The 12,975-nt window shown below is 56.5% G+C and overlaps 1 protein-coding gene across 3 annotated transcripts in view; it reads right to left on the minus strand.

The window, feature by feature from the left end:
• Positions 1–302: 302 nt before the first annotated feature.
• Positions 303–12,975, minus strand: part of TRMT44 (tRNA methyltransferase 44 homolog) — a 61,215-nt gene continuing 48,542 nt past the window's right edge. Inside the window, exons 12-13 of one of the 3 annotated variants that reach the window (XR_001902300.3) lie at positions 1,516–2,421; positions 303–1,150 (exon numbers count right to left, since the gene is read on the minus strand). The gene's annotated coding sequence lies outside the window, so the exon portion shown is untranslated. Of the gene's footprint in view, positions 2,422–2,865; positions 3,259–12,975 lie in introns of those variants that run through there. The other 2 variants (XR_646692.4, XR_646691.4) reach the window with 2 other exon arrangements.

A 12,975-nucleotide genomic window follows, 5' to 3' on the forward strand; every position in this document is an offset into this window, starting at 1 on the left:
AACAACATGAAAACTAAAAACTAAAAAGAGAATTCAACATATGACCAAGTGTATTAAAGGGATCCATTGCAGGGATAGATTAGGGCAACTGCACAGAGATGGTCCAGAAGAGCTGGCCAACTTTCATGATCACTGATTATTTTTGAAGTCTCTCATCTCAATGAATAGTTGCTTCTCATCCTTTAGGACAGGACTCCGCTAGAATTTCATCAGTTGGAAGAAATGCTAGTGCAGGCAAATGATGCAGTTTTAAACCAAAGTTTTTGTCACTACCGTATGCCTGGCCAATCCACTCATCTGGATTTTTTTTTTTGCCAAATGCATTGGGCTGAATGGAAAAAAACAAACGTTATTGCTAACACCTTGAAATGCGCTTTTAGAAGCCTTGATTGAACCTAATTCCAAATGTGTCATTATGGTTTAGGGATTCAATCAGATGTTAGGGATTTTAGACTTTAGGGATTTTGATCTTTCAGGATTTTGGCATTCCGGAACCTGGCTTTTGGGATTGTGTTTTCGGGGATAATGACCAGCACCAAGCCAGGATAACCTCCCCATCTCAAGATCCAAAATCACTTCTGCAAAGTCGCCGTTCCATGTAAGGTCATAGGTACCGGTTTTAGAGACTAAAAGGTGGGCATTTTGCGGAGGGTGGGGGGCGGGCGGCATCATCCTGACTCCCAGTCAGTGAAATTGCAAGTGCAGACCACCACAGAGAAGGGAGGCATCCCCAAAACCAACCCCCAGGATTGAAGTGCTCTTAACGTTTTCAGGCCTGTCCCTCTGGAAGTTTTTCAGACTGCGTGTGTTTTCAGAATGGGCCCGCACACTTCTGTAAGTCGCTGTTATTAAAGCTCAGGGCACTCTGGACGTCTGCCACATCGCTAAGCATAGACCCTCCCCCCATGCTGCCACAAGGCTGCCTGGGGTTCTGCTGGACCCGATTGGAGTAACCGGTTTCCCACGGGGCCGCCAAGCCGTTCCTGACCTTCTGTGCCACACACAATAGCAGGGAGCATGCTCCTGGCCCATCTCCACGCTTGCCCTTCACCAGTGGGACCCCGGTGCCAGCTCATTCCCCAGGACGTCTCAGGACAGCCTCAGCTTCTCTCCATCCTCATTGGATGATGATGGTCACTGCTGGTCACTGCTGTGGATGTTCAGGCACGGGAGGAGGGGTGTGGAGCAGTGATGGCCTTGAGGCAGACCCAGGACCTTGGGGAGCCCTGTGCCCCCTCCACTCTACGACTCCCTCCTTGGCCTCCAAGTGCTAGAGCCTCAGGGCAGCCCCTCAGCTTCCCCCACCAGCTCCACCCTGCTGTCCCATGGGCACCTCACACCCAACACATCTAAACCAAATGCTTTCTCCTTCCCGGGCCCTCTTCCCCTAACACCCCCTGAGGTCCACGCTTCTCTCTCCGACCACATCCTGGTGGTCTCTTCCCCTCCCACCACTCCAGTTGCCATCGGGGTCAGCAGAATAATTCCCCTCACCCAAGATATCCCAGTACAAACCTCCAGGACCTGTGACTATGTCAGGTTGCGTGGACGAGGGTTGGAGACACCATGCAGGCATGAAGGCAGTTCATCGGCTGACCTTGGAGGGAGGCCACCTGGATTGGCGGGTGAGCCATGTGATCACGGGGGCCTTCAGTGTGGAGGGAGGGCCGGAAGCAGAACCCCATCGAAGGGGAACATGGCTGTGGAAGGTCAGAGGACACACCGTGGCCCGCTCTGAGAGGGAGGAAGGGCCCCTAGCCCAGGAACGCGAGAGGCTTCTGGGAGCTGGAAAAGGCAGGGAACGGATTCTCCTCTGGAGCCTCCAGGAGGACCCAGCCCTGCCGACACCTTGACTTCAGCCCACAGGATCCGGATAACCAAGTCCAGTGAGAACCGGTCACGCGTCTGGGCACTCCCACCGCTGAGTTCCTGGTGATTTGTTACAGCTGCAAACAGAAGCAGGCCACCTCCACCGCGTGGCTCCCCGTGTCTATGTCCAGCCCGGATCTCACTCTGGAGCTGCAGACACAGGTACCCACTCTCCCTAACATCTCCACGGGGATGCCAAATCACTCAAACTCACACTCCACCCCACCTGGCCACCCCCTTGGGTGCCACACCCAGGGACTCAAAACCCTGAGGCCTGGCTCAGAGCCCCGTGTGGGGCGGAAGCCAGTGAGCGTCTCTGATATCCAGACGGCAACACCACTGCTCTCGCTTCCCTGTGAGGCCTCGCTCGTGGCTCACACCCGGCTGTGTTCTCCTGCCTGCAGCATGGAGATGGGGTCGCTGGACGCAGCAAACGAGGGCCTCCTCCTGGTGAGAACGGCGACGTGGTGCAGGACTCCAGCACCACCCCTTCTGGGTATGGTGTGGGGCCTGGGCAAGGTCCTGGGTCTCTCCAAGCCTCAGTTTCTTCATCTGTGAAATGGGAACAAACATCACCGCAGAGAAAACTGCTGGTCCTGACCAGGCCCCTTCAGGGCCACTGCCCCTCCCCGGCAGCTGGCAGTGCCCCCTGCAGGGGAAAGTTGCCCCCAGTCAGTGCTGCCCTGGCTCGGAGTTGGGGCAGAGAGCAACTTCTTAGGCAGCACCCCCAATCACATGATCAGGAATCCCCATCTCAGCTCTGCTTCTAGGGAACCTGGCCCAAGGCTGCCTGCTTTGCACATGGCTGCCTGTGTGGCCCTGCCCGGGCACCTTCCACGGCTGCTCACTTGCCACTGCCACTCTGGGGCAGCCGCCATCTTACACATGAGGCCCCAGGGAGGCCCAGGGGGATCAGTGCCACTTTCTGCAGTGGCCTCCTTCCCTCCCTCCTCCCTTCCCCCTCTCTCCCTCCTCCCTCCCACTTCCCTCCCTCCGTCTTCAGGGCTGCGAAGGAAGGGAACTCTGTAAAGCCTCAGCGTTGCATTTGCAATGAATGTCCTGGTGTTTTTTGGTTACCAGAGAAGAGGTGCATCTACAAAATCTCAGATGCATCTGTGTTCTATTTTCCAGTTTCCATAGTAACTCCCAGTGTTATCTGTCATCTGCTCAAGAGAGGGGTGACGGCTGGGCCCTCTCCGGGTCCTGCTAGCTGCTGGCCCTCCAGGGCAGCTGCCAGCATGGTACTTGAGGCTGGGCTGGTCGGTGGCATGGCTAAGAAGAGCAAGGGGCCCCAAAGTAGGTGGCGGGAGGAGGAGGAGGAAGGCAGCCAAGGACACAGAAGAGACACTTGCTCGGACAGGGGCATTCTCTCACTTCACAGGTGAGCATCTGTAAAGGAAGGGAAGGGTCTCACCCCAAACCCGACAGACCAAAGCCTTGGGATCTATCAGCGAACATGGGGTTGTGTTTGTGGGCTCAGGGGAGGTGCAGGCAGTACCTCACACTCGCGGGGGCCTGCAGCCACAGTCTGTCGGCCAGACCCTGGCCATGAAGGCTGAGGCTGGGGCCCCTTCCATCCAGTCCCATGGACACTTCCGAATGTCTGCACCACTCAGAGGTGACTCCGAGAAGACATCAGGTTCAAGTCTGCAGCCCAGCAGCAGGGGCAAGGTGGCCAGGCCTGGCTGGGGGTCACTGGGGAAGGAGCTTGGAGACTCCTGTTGCTCCCCAGGCCCAAGCACTAACCCACACAACAGACACAACCCATGGCACCCAGACCCACCTGCAGGGCCCCAGCAGATCAAGCTCCAGCTGCAGCCCCTGCTAATAACAAGGTCAGTCCTTAAAGTCCCTCCTTAACCCTGCACAAGAAATTGCCCAGGGGCTGCCTCGGGACCCCACACAGACACCTGAGCTGCAAAACCTGTCAGATGTGAGGCCGGGTATGGTGTCTCATGCACTCTGGGAGGCCGAGATGGGCAGATTACCTGAGGTCAGGTGTTCAAGACCAGTATGGGCAACGTGGTGAAACCCCACCTCTACTACAAATACAAAAATTAGCCGGGCATGGTGGTGGACACCTGTAATCCCAGCTACTCAGGAGGCTGAGGCAGGAGAATCACTTGAACCCAGGAGCCGGAGGTTGCAGTGAGCCGAGATTGCACCATTGCACTCCAGCCTGGGCAACAAGAGTGAAACTCCATCTCAAAAAAAAAAAAACTGCCAGATATGAGGCCACACCTAAACTTCCCAGGGGGCCTGGGCTTTCTGGGCTCCAGGCTCTGCCTGCCACCGGATCCGTCACTGGGGGACAGGGCAGGGGTGAAGGAGCCGGGGCCGGAACACACTGTGGCTCCTCAGGCTTTTCCTGGACTCCTGTCTGTACATGGAGCGACAGCCCTGCCTCCAGGTGACCAGGGGCAGGACCCAGGATCCCAGCAAGCTTGCTTGTTTGAACCCTTTTTGGATGCAAGTAATAGAAATGAATTCTGACTTCAGCCAGGAAAGAAGAAAACAGAAGGAGAAAGAGGAGAAAGGAAAGGAGGGGAAAGAAAGAGGAGGGAGATGGCAGGATGTTCCCAGAACCCACAGACAAGGATGCACGCTGAGCTCGGGAACGCCCAGAGCAGGCGCTGGGGGAGGATGGGAGTGCTTCCGGCACGCAGCCTCCCCTCCCGGGGTTTTCAGCAACGTCCCTCCTGGTACAGTGTTACTCCGCAGAATAATTCACTGCCAAGCGATTCAGGGCTTCTAAACTATCAGCCAGCCCCTCAAACAGACTTATCCTTCTTCATTCATTTCCCCAGTGGGGACATGGCCTGGCCCCGCCTGGTAAGGGGCCCCCATGGTGTGAGCACGTCCTCTGCTGGGCCCACGTAGGCCAGGCCTGAGGTGGACGGAAAGAGCCCCCAGTGCCTGCTCGGTGCTGGCCACGCTTCTGCAGGGAACACAGCTCCATCCAGCTGTGGGGACTCAGAGCTGGGAAGCCCCGAGAGGTGCTTGCTGGCCTCCAGGCCCAGGCCAGGTGGGAACCTGCTGTGGTCACAGGCCTCCTCGTCCCACCAGGTGGCAGCTGACTCCCTGTGCGCAGCCAGCTTCATTCCAGTGGGGAAGCTCCATCCCAGGCGGGTCTGATGACAATTCCACCCGCGCTGCCTCCAGGAAGCTCTGCTGATGAGGTTCCCGTGGCCCTGCCTGTTGCTGACTGAGGGCCGGCGGCCTGGCCAGCCCAGCTCACCAAGCAGCATTTCTTACTTGGAGCACGGGAGAGCTGGAGTTGTGTTTTATATTTGTGCCAAGAAATGGCTCCAAGCACTGCAGACGTGGGCTCTGGCGGAGGCTCCAACAGGGCAGGCCACGCGGGGCCAGCAGCCTCCTTCCGCCCAGGGGCTGGCCCAGGAGGTGAGAATTCCACAGAGGAAGTGTACACGTAGCGCTTGGCCCACTCTCCCTGGGGCAGAGCCATGCCTCCTGGCCCGAGAGGACCCCAGGCTGAGGGGGAAAGGGTCTGCCCAGGTCACACACGGACCCTGGGATGCAGCAAAGCCCAGCACCAAAGGTTAAGTCAGGCCAAATCAGCACTGAGCGTGGAGTGGTGCCCGGGCTGGAAGGACAGTCACTACCTCCCACCCCAGCAGTCGGCTGAGGGCTTCTTTGTTTTTGGTGGAGTCAGGATCTGGCTAAACAGACTGTTAAAGAAATGCGGAATTTCAGTCCATGCCGTTTTCTCGGTACTGGAGGGTTTAGGAGAAATCCCTTCTGCTCCACTTCTGTTGAAAATATTTCTGCACTCCAAGCACCCTCAGCAGTGTTAGCAGGGCACAGCCCCTCAGGAGCTTGTGACGCCCATGTGCCCTGGTCTCAAGGAGGTCCCCGGACGTTGCACTGAGCACCAGGTCTCCTTGTGAACGTCCCTGTGAGAGCAGGGAGAGCCCCTTCTCTAGCTGGTGTCCCGTGTCCTCATCAGGAGCACATACTCAGGACCACACAGCCCTCGTCCCCAACTATGGTGCTGCGATTTGCTGTATTTGTCCATTTTCACATTGCTATAAAGAAATGCCCAAGGCTGGATAATTTATAAAGGAAAGAGGTTTAATTGACTCACAGTTCTGCATGGGTGGGGAGGCCTCAGGAAACTTACAATCAATGGTGAAAGGGGAAGCAGGCACATCTCACATGATGGCAGGAGAGAGAAGTGCGAGAAGGAGGAAGAGCACCTTCCAAACCCATCAAACCTCATGAGAACTCCCTCACTCTCACCAGAACAGCATGGGGGAAACCGCCCCTGTGATCCAATCACCTCCCACCAGGTCCTTCCCTCAACACCTGCAGATTACAATTCAAGATGAGATTTGGGTGGAGACACAGAGCCCAACCATATCAGTGGCCTTGGGCAAGTGTCTCAACCTCTCTGTCTCTGCTTCCTCATCTGAATGAGAGGGTGACAGTGAGGACTCCCATCTCCTAGGGCTGTGTGGGCATGAAACAGTGCAGCTAGTGCCGCTGAGGGCAGGCACATTTGCTGCTCCTCTCTCCCCACAGGGTGTGAATCGTGTCCCCACACTGGCTGCCTGTCCAGGTCCACAGAGGAACTCTGGGGATCTCCATCCACCCCACCACATCTTGCAGACGAAGATGCCCAGGCTGCAGAAGTGCTGGGAGGTCAAGGTGGCAGAGCGGGGCTGAGTGCTGGCCTCCCAGGGCAGGAGGCTCCTCCTATGCCCTTGAGCCTGAAGCACCCTCCCTGCATCTGGCCTCAGTGCATCTGACTTCCCATGGGCAGAGATGCCACCGCCTCAAGGGCTGCAGGCTCCTGTTGACAGATGGAAGATGCGGCTCTGAGGGGTGAGGAGTCACAGCCAGAGCAGCACCCGGTCAGAAGCCTGCTCCAGCCACAGTTTCTGCCATCTCTGTCCTATCTCTCCTTCAAAAGGGGACAGGGACCTAGAGAGGTTGCCAGGGCCCTCAGTGTAGCCCTGCCTCTGCCTGAGAGGTCACGCGGCCAGGAGGAAGGACAGATCAGTTATGGTTGGTGGAGGGAGTGAGACATGGAGGGGGCGTTCCTCTGCAGCTGGGGGCAGCACACAGGGGAGGGCGGGTTGAGCAGAAAGTGAGTAATGACCAGAATCAGCAGGACCCAGACCAGGAGGCTGGGGGAAGCGGTGGATGCAGGAACAGGTACCCTGCGGGGGCCTATTTAGAATCCAGAGAAGTGGCGTCCAGCCCCAGGGAGCTCGAGGACTGGGGTGGTGAGGCAGAGGGGGCTGGCACCAGCAGGGCAGGGCTGCCACCTCAGAGTGCAGTTTGCAGGTGCGGCCAGGGTGCCTGGAGTGTGACAGGGGTGAGAGCAAGGGTTTGGAGCAGACCCTTGAGACCCCAGGAAGAGCTCTGCCAAGCATCAGTGCCCTCTTCCCCACAGGGAGGACGATGGGACCTTCCTCCCGGGTGGAAGAGATGAGCTACTGCAGGTGGATACAGACCCGGCACAGGTCCACACCCAAGGACTGGCAGGAGCTCTGTACACACTGTGGGTCAGCATGGAGCCCAGGTCTGGGCACGACGAGCAGGGCGGGGCAGGAGCTGCTGGCTGAAAGGCTGGAGCTGGCACAGCTCCAGGGAAGGAGGGCAGCAGCCCAGGCCCAGGAGGAAGAGGGAAGGCAGTAAAGCTGGCACAAGGACCTGGTGGGAAAAGGAGCAGGCACAGGCAGAATGGACTCACTGCCTCAGTGAAGGTGGCCATTGCTCAGTCCTGCGGGAGCTGCAGGAGACTCAGGTGGGCCATGGGGAAAGCCTAGGAGGTGGGGGCATGAGCAGCATGGAAAGGGCGCTGAATGTCAGGCTGAGGGGCTTACACCACGCCATGTCCATTTCATGCAGTGCAGACCCTGCCCCACCCTGAGACCCGCCCAGCAGCCACCACCAAGATGCCCACCAACCTTAGAGGCTCAGTGGCTCAGAGGCTGGAGGGGGAGCAAGAGAGAGCAGGTGTGGACGGGTGCAGGGACTGCAGAGGGCACCGCGGGCTTGGGAGCCTCTGGGGAGATGCCCTGTCCCGTAGCTTGGGAGCAAAGCCAGGACAGGCTGAGGTTTGTAAGCCTTGGCACAGAGGTGCATGTGAGGGCTTGCTGGAGATGAAGCTAGTCAGGAGGATAAGAAAAAGAGGGGCTCAGAGCCTCCCGGAACTCCAACATTTAGGAGGGTGGAGGAGAAGCAACCAGGGCACTGAAGAACAGCCAGAAACGCGGGGACACAGGAGGCAACTGGGAGCCGGGGCCCAGGCCAAAGAGAGAGGAGAGGAAGCTTCTGGAAGCCTCAGGAGGCCCGAGGGGCCCCTAGCAAGCACTGCGGAAGTTGACAAAGGTGAGGCCTGGGAAGCGGCCCTTGAATTTAAAACAGGGAGGAGGCCCCTGGGTTTGGATCTTGGGCTTGGGAATTACATGGGCAGAGAACTCCTGGGAACCAGGGGCAGCTGGGCTGGCAGGCCCCACAGAACTGGGCGCTCCCGGCCTGCACATTGCTCAACCCCGTAGTGATATGGCCAGACGGAAGACAGGGGCCTTGCCCCGTGTCCAACTTGATCGATCGCCAGAGCCTCTGTGCCGGGTCTAGCCACTGTCTAGCAGTGCTGGAGCAACTGGGACCCCAGCGGGCCAAAGCATCCCAGGCTATAACAACCGTCTTCATAAGAGGCCGCCGCTTTGACAGTTCCCCTTCTGCCACACCGGCGCCACAGACAGCAGTAGCGGGTTCTGCCTCTTATGAACAACCATCCTCACCATCATCTCTCCTGTCGTAGGCATGCAAATACAGAAATCCACCTCTAACTGGGGACGTATTCAGCTCCTAATCATGAAACGAGTTTGCTGTTACAAAGTACCACAAATGAAACAGGCTCAAGCCACAGAAATGTACTGTCCCAGTCCTGGAGGCCAGAAGTCCAAAGCCCAGCTGCCAGGGGGTCCCACTGCTGAGGAAGGTCCTGGGGAGCGTCCTCCTGCCTCTTCCAGCGCCCAGGAACTGCTGGCCAGCCTTGGCGTTTCTCAGCTTGTGACCACAGCCCAATCTCTGCCTCCATCTTCACCGCCTCTTCCTGTGTGTGGGTGTGTCCACTCCTCATAATGCCACTGTCATTTGATTTAGGGCCACCCTAACCCAACATAACATCATCTTACCTTGATTGCATCTACAGAGACCCTGTTCCAAATCTGGTCACATTTTGAAGTTCTGGTGAACACAGATTTGAGGGGACAAAGTTCAGCCCATGACAGGCGTGAAGCAGATTCTTCCTGGGGAGGAATTCTGTTCCCAAGGGAACCCTGTGTCCACCTGACCCCCGTTGGTGGCAGGACCCTTGTGTGGGCATCGGGGTGGAAAGTTCCCTGCGTCTTACTGGGCGCCGGCTCTGTGCTGTGTCCTCTGAGGTGTGTGGCCCAGGAGCTCCACCCAACCCTCCATCTGGGAGGCCACCTGAGATCATTCTGCAGGCCGGGGCCGTGACAGAGGCCGCCTCTGGGACCGAGTGCTGTGTCCCTTGCTGGTGGGTGCATGGCCCTGTGCACACTGTCAGCCCAGTGTCCTCCACACCTGGGTCAGGATTCCCATGTGGGTGATTCTCTTGCTTTAGGCTGCTTCCCAGGGGCAGATGCTCAAGCCAGTCTGACTGCTGCAGCCACAGCTTAGGGTCTGCTGGGATAGAGCACCGCCCTTCCTGGGGCTGTAGGGGGCAGGTTGCCTTGCAAGGTGAATGGAGTGGACCCTCAAGTGTGTGTGTGCCGAGGGATCGTGTGGGAGAACACCCCTAAATGCGGTGCCTGCAGCCTGGGGAAGGGGACGGGCTTCTTTGGCTGAGAATTGTCCAGGAACCCCTGCCAAGTCCGAGTCCCCCCTCTACAGATAAGGAAGCAGAGATCCAGTGGGAGGGCAGCCCAGGGTCACAGCTAGAAAACAAACCTTGGCCTCTGCCTCTCATGTGGAAGGTGAGGGGTGAAGAATGCCCCCTCATTCCATGACATTACCTCATCCTGATGGTATTCAAGCCTGTGCTGTGTCTGTGTGTGCCTGTGTGTGTTGTGTGTTCAAGGGTGAAAAAGAAGTGGTCTTGGGCCAATGCACAGAGTGGCAGACAGACCCTGTGGTGGCCCATGTTCCCCGCCTCCTGGTGCTGACACCTTTGATTAATCTCTGCTGAGTGCAAGCGGGACCTGGGACCTGCGTCTCACCAACAGCATCCACCAAGGCAATGGCACTGCTTCCTTGACAACCTTGCATAAGATGGTAACCGGTTGTGCTGCCGTGTGTGAGCTGACCCTGGGAGCGGGCACTGTGGCCAGGAAAAATCAACCCCACTTTGCCAAGGAGGAAACTGAGGCACAAGAAGTCTCTGGCCAATAGCCAGCAAGGAATCAAATACTGCAAACATCCTGGTGAGTGTGGATGCAGAGCCTGCCCCAGCTGAGCCTCGGCTGAGACCACCGCCCTGGCTGGCACCGTGACTGCAGCCTGATGTGACCCTGAGCGGCGAACCCTGCTAAACTGCCCTCATACTTCAGACCCACCACACTGTGAGATAAATATGTGTCCTTGAAATCACTAAGTTCATTGTAGATTTTTAAGCAGCTGAAGATTAGAAATATTCAGAAGCTTCCTCTCCCTCCACCTTACCCCCTGCTCCATCAGAGGCTTGCAGATGTGGTCAACAAACACCAACAGGAAGCAGGCAGGGCAGGATGTCTATTTCACGGCAGCTGCCTGTCCCGAGGACCATCCCCATGGATGCACTCAGGGCAGTTTCTGGAGCCAGTCCCAGAAAAGTGTTCTGAAAACATACCCATTAACCTTCAGGAGCCCTCGTTTTATGGGTCAGAACCGTTTTGGAGAATGTCATGTTACGACTCACAAAACCAAATTTGTTCTCCCTCTTTGAACAAAACAATCAATAGCCCTTCTGTAAAATTCAGCTGCTGCTCAGAGGACCAATCATTGTCTCCTCCTGGGAGAGGGGTGACTTCCCCAGGGACCCAGGGAGAGGCGGGAAGCCAGCTGTCCCCAGAGTGGAACCAGTCTCCTCAACAGATAGACGTGGGCAGGGGTCCGGGCCAAGAGCAACTTCTGGAACCTTCCAGGCAGCCTTCTGGTTTTTGGATGAAGAGGCTGGGGCCCAGAAAGGGCAGGGGCTGCTGAGCTCACAGCTGATGGCAGCAGAGCCTGAGACTCTAGGTGCTGAGGGCCCCAACTAAGCACCTCCCAGCTAGCTTCCCATAAGAAGGAAAAAGGGAAGAAGAGGAAAGGAAAAGGGAAAGGGGCAAGGAGGGAGAGGAAGAGTCCAAAAACATCTTAAATAGCAAAGGAATGTCCCAACTTCCGGAGCCTGGTGTGAAGGCCCTTGTGTGAAATCGCTAACCCTCACAGAGTTCTCACAGTGGCCAAGCGCCCGCTAAAGCTGTTAGATTACAAATGTACTCAACCTTTTCAACAATCCTTTACCAAGATTATCCTCATCCCTGCTTTTCCCAGGAGGAAACTGAGGCACAGGAAGTTGAGTGACTTCCCCAAAGTTGCAGGTTCTTAAGAGGCAGAGCAGGAATTTGAACCCAGGACATCCGGTCCCAGAGCTCACACTGCTATTAATAGCAGCACCCTACACATCATCTCTCAGACTTCTAACTGCAGGGGCCAGTTGGGGGGGCGGGGTCTCTCCTGCCCCACACCCCTGGATGGACCAGGTGTCCCCCCAGGCCCCCTGTCAGCCCCACCACAGGCCACCTCCCGCCCTGTGCATGCACAAGCCATCACCTCTGCTGTCACTCTATCCCCAACACATGGAATTGCTGGCCACGTAGTAGGCAGTCAATCAGATCCACTGAGTGGTGGCACGGCTGCCTGCCCCTCAGCTAGGGGCCTGGCAGGGCTGCATCCAGGTTTCTGGCCCAGGGCAGTGCCTCCTCATACAGCGCTTCCCAAGCCGTTCTCACCCCCACACCGGAGAAGTCGTTCAATCTATGGGTGCTACGGCACAGGGAGGGGGTCCCAGCATCACAGGAAATACACCTGTCTTCCCAGCACTTTGGGAGGCTGAGGTGGGCAGATCCCTTGAGCCCAGGAGTTCAAAAACAGCTTGGTCAACATGGTGAAAACCCCATCTCTACTAAAAATACAAAATAATTTAGCTGGGATTGTTGGTGCATGCCTGTAATCCCAGCTACTCGGGAGGCTGAGGCACAAGAATTGCTTGAACCCAGGAGGCGGAGGTTGTAGTGAGTCAAGGTCAACGCCACTGCACTCCAGGCTGGGCAACAGAGTGAGACTCTGCCTCAAAAAAAAAAAAAAAAAAGAAAAAGAAAAAAAAAGTAAAACAGTGCCTGCCAGACACTTGTGAAAAGTGGCAAGACTGGCTTCATTCAGACCCCTGGACTGGGGAAGAGATTCCAGGACAGACTGAGCTCAGCCCCAACTAAGACTAAGGAGACTAGGGCTTTTATTTTATTTTATTTTATTTTTATTTTTTTCAAGAGGCAGTCTCACTCTGTTGCCCAGGCTGGAGTGCAGTGGCATTATATTGGCTCACTGCAACCTCTGCCTCCCAGGTTGAACCGATTCTGTCTTGTGCCTCGGCCTCCCGAGTAGCTGGGATTACAGGTGCATGGCACTAAGCCCAGCTAATTTTTGCATTTTTAGTAGAGACAGGGTTTCACAATGTTGGCCAGGCTTGTCTTGAACTCCTGACCTCAGGTGATCCACCTGCCTCGGCCTCCTAAAGTGCTGGGATTACAGGCATGAGCCACCGCACCTGGCCGTTTTTAATTTTTTAGACACAGAATCTCAGTTGCCCAGGCTGGAACTCCTGGGCTCAAGCAATCTTCCCTGCCTCAGCCTCCGGAGTAGCTAGGACTACAGGCACATGCCACCACTCCCAGCTAATTTTTAATTTTTTCATAGAAACAGGGTCTTGCTATGTTGCCCGGGCTGGATTTGAACTTCTGGACTCAAGCAATCCTCCTGCCTTGGCCTCCTGAAGTGATGGGATTACAGGCATGAGCCACTGTGCCCATTGGCTGAGAGCTCTCTCTATTTTAGCTTTTATTTCTTGCTCAAGTGTACATGTGCAGG

This window comes from Papio anubis, chromosome 3 (genome assembly GCF_008728515.1).
Source record: "Papio anubis isolate 15944 chromosome 3, Panubis1.0, whole genome shotgun sequence".
NCBI classification, from domain to species: domain Eukaryota; kingdom Metazoa; phylum Chordata; class Mammalia; order Primates; family Cercopithecidae; genus Papio; species Papio anubis.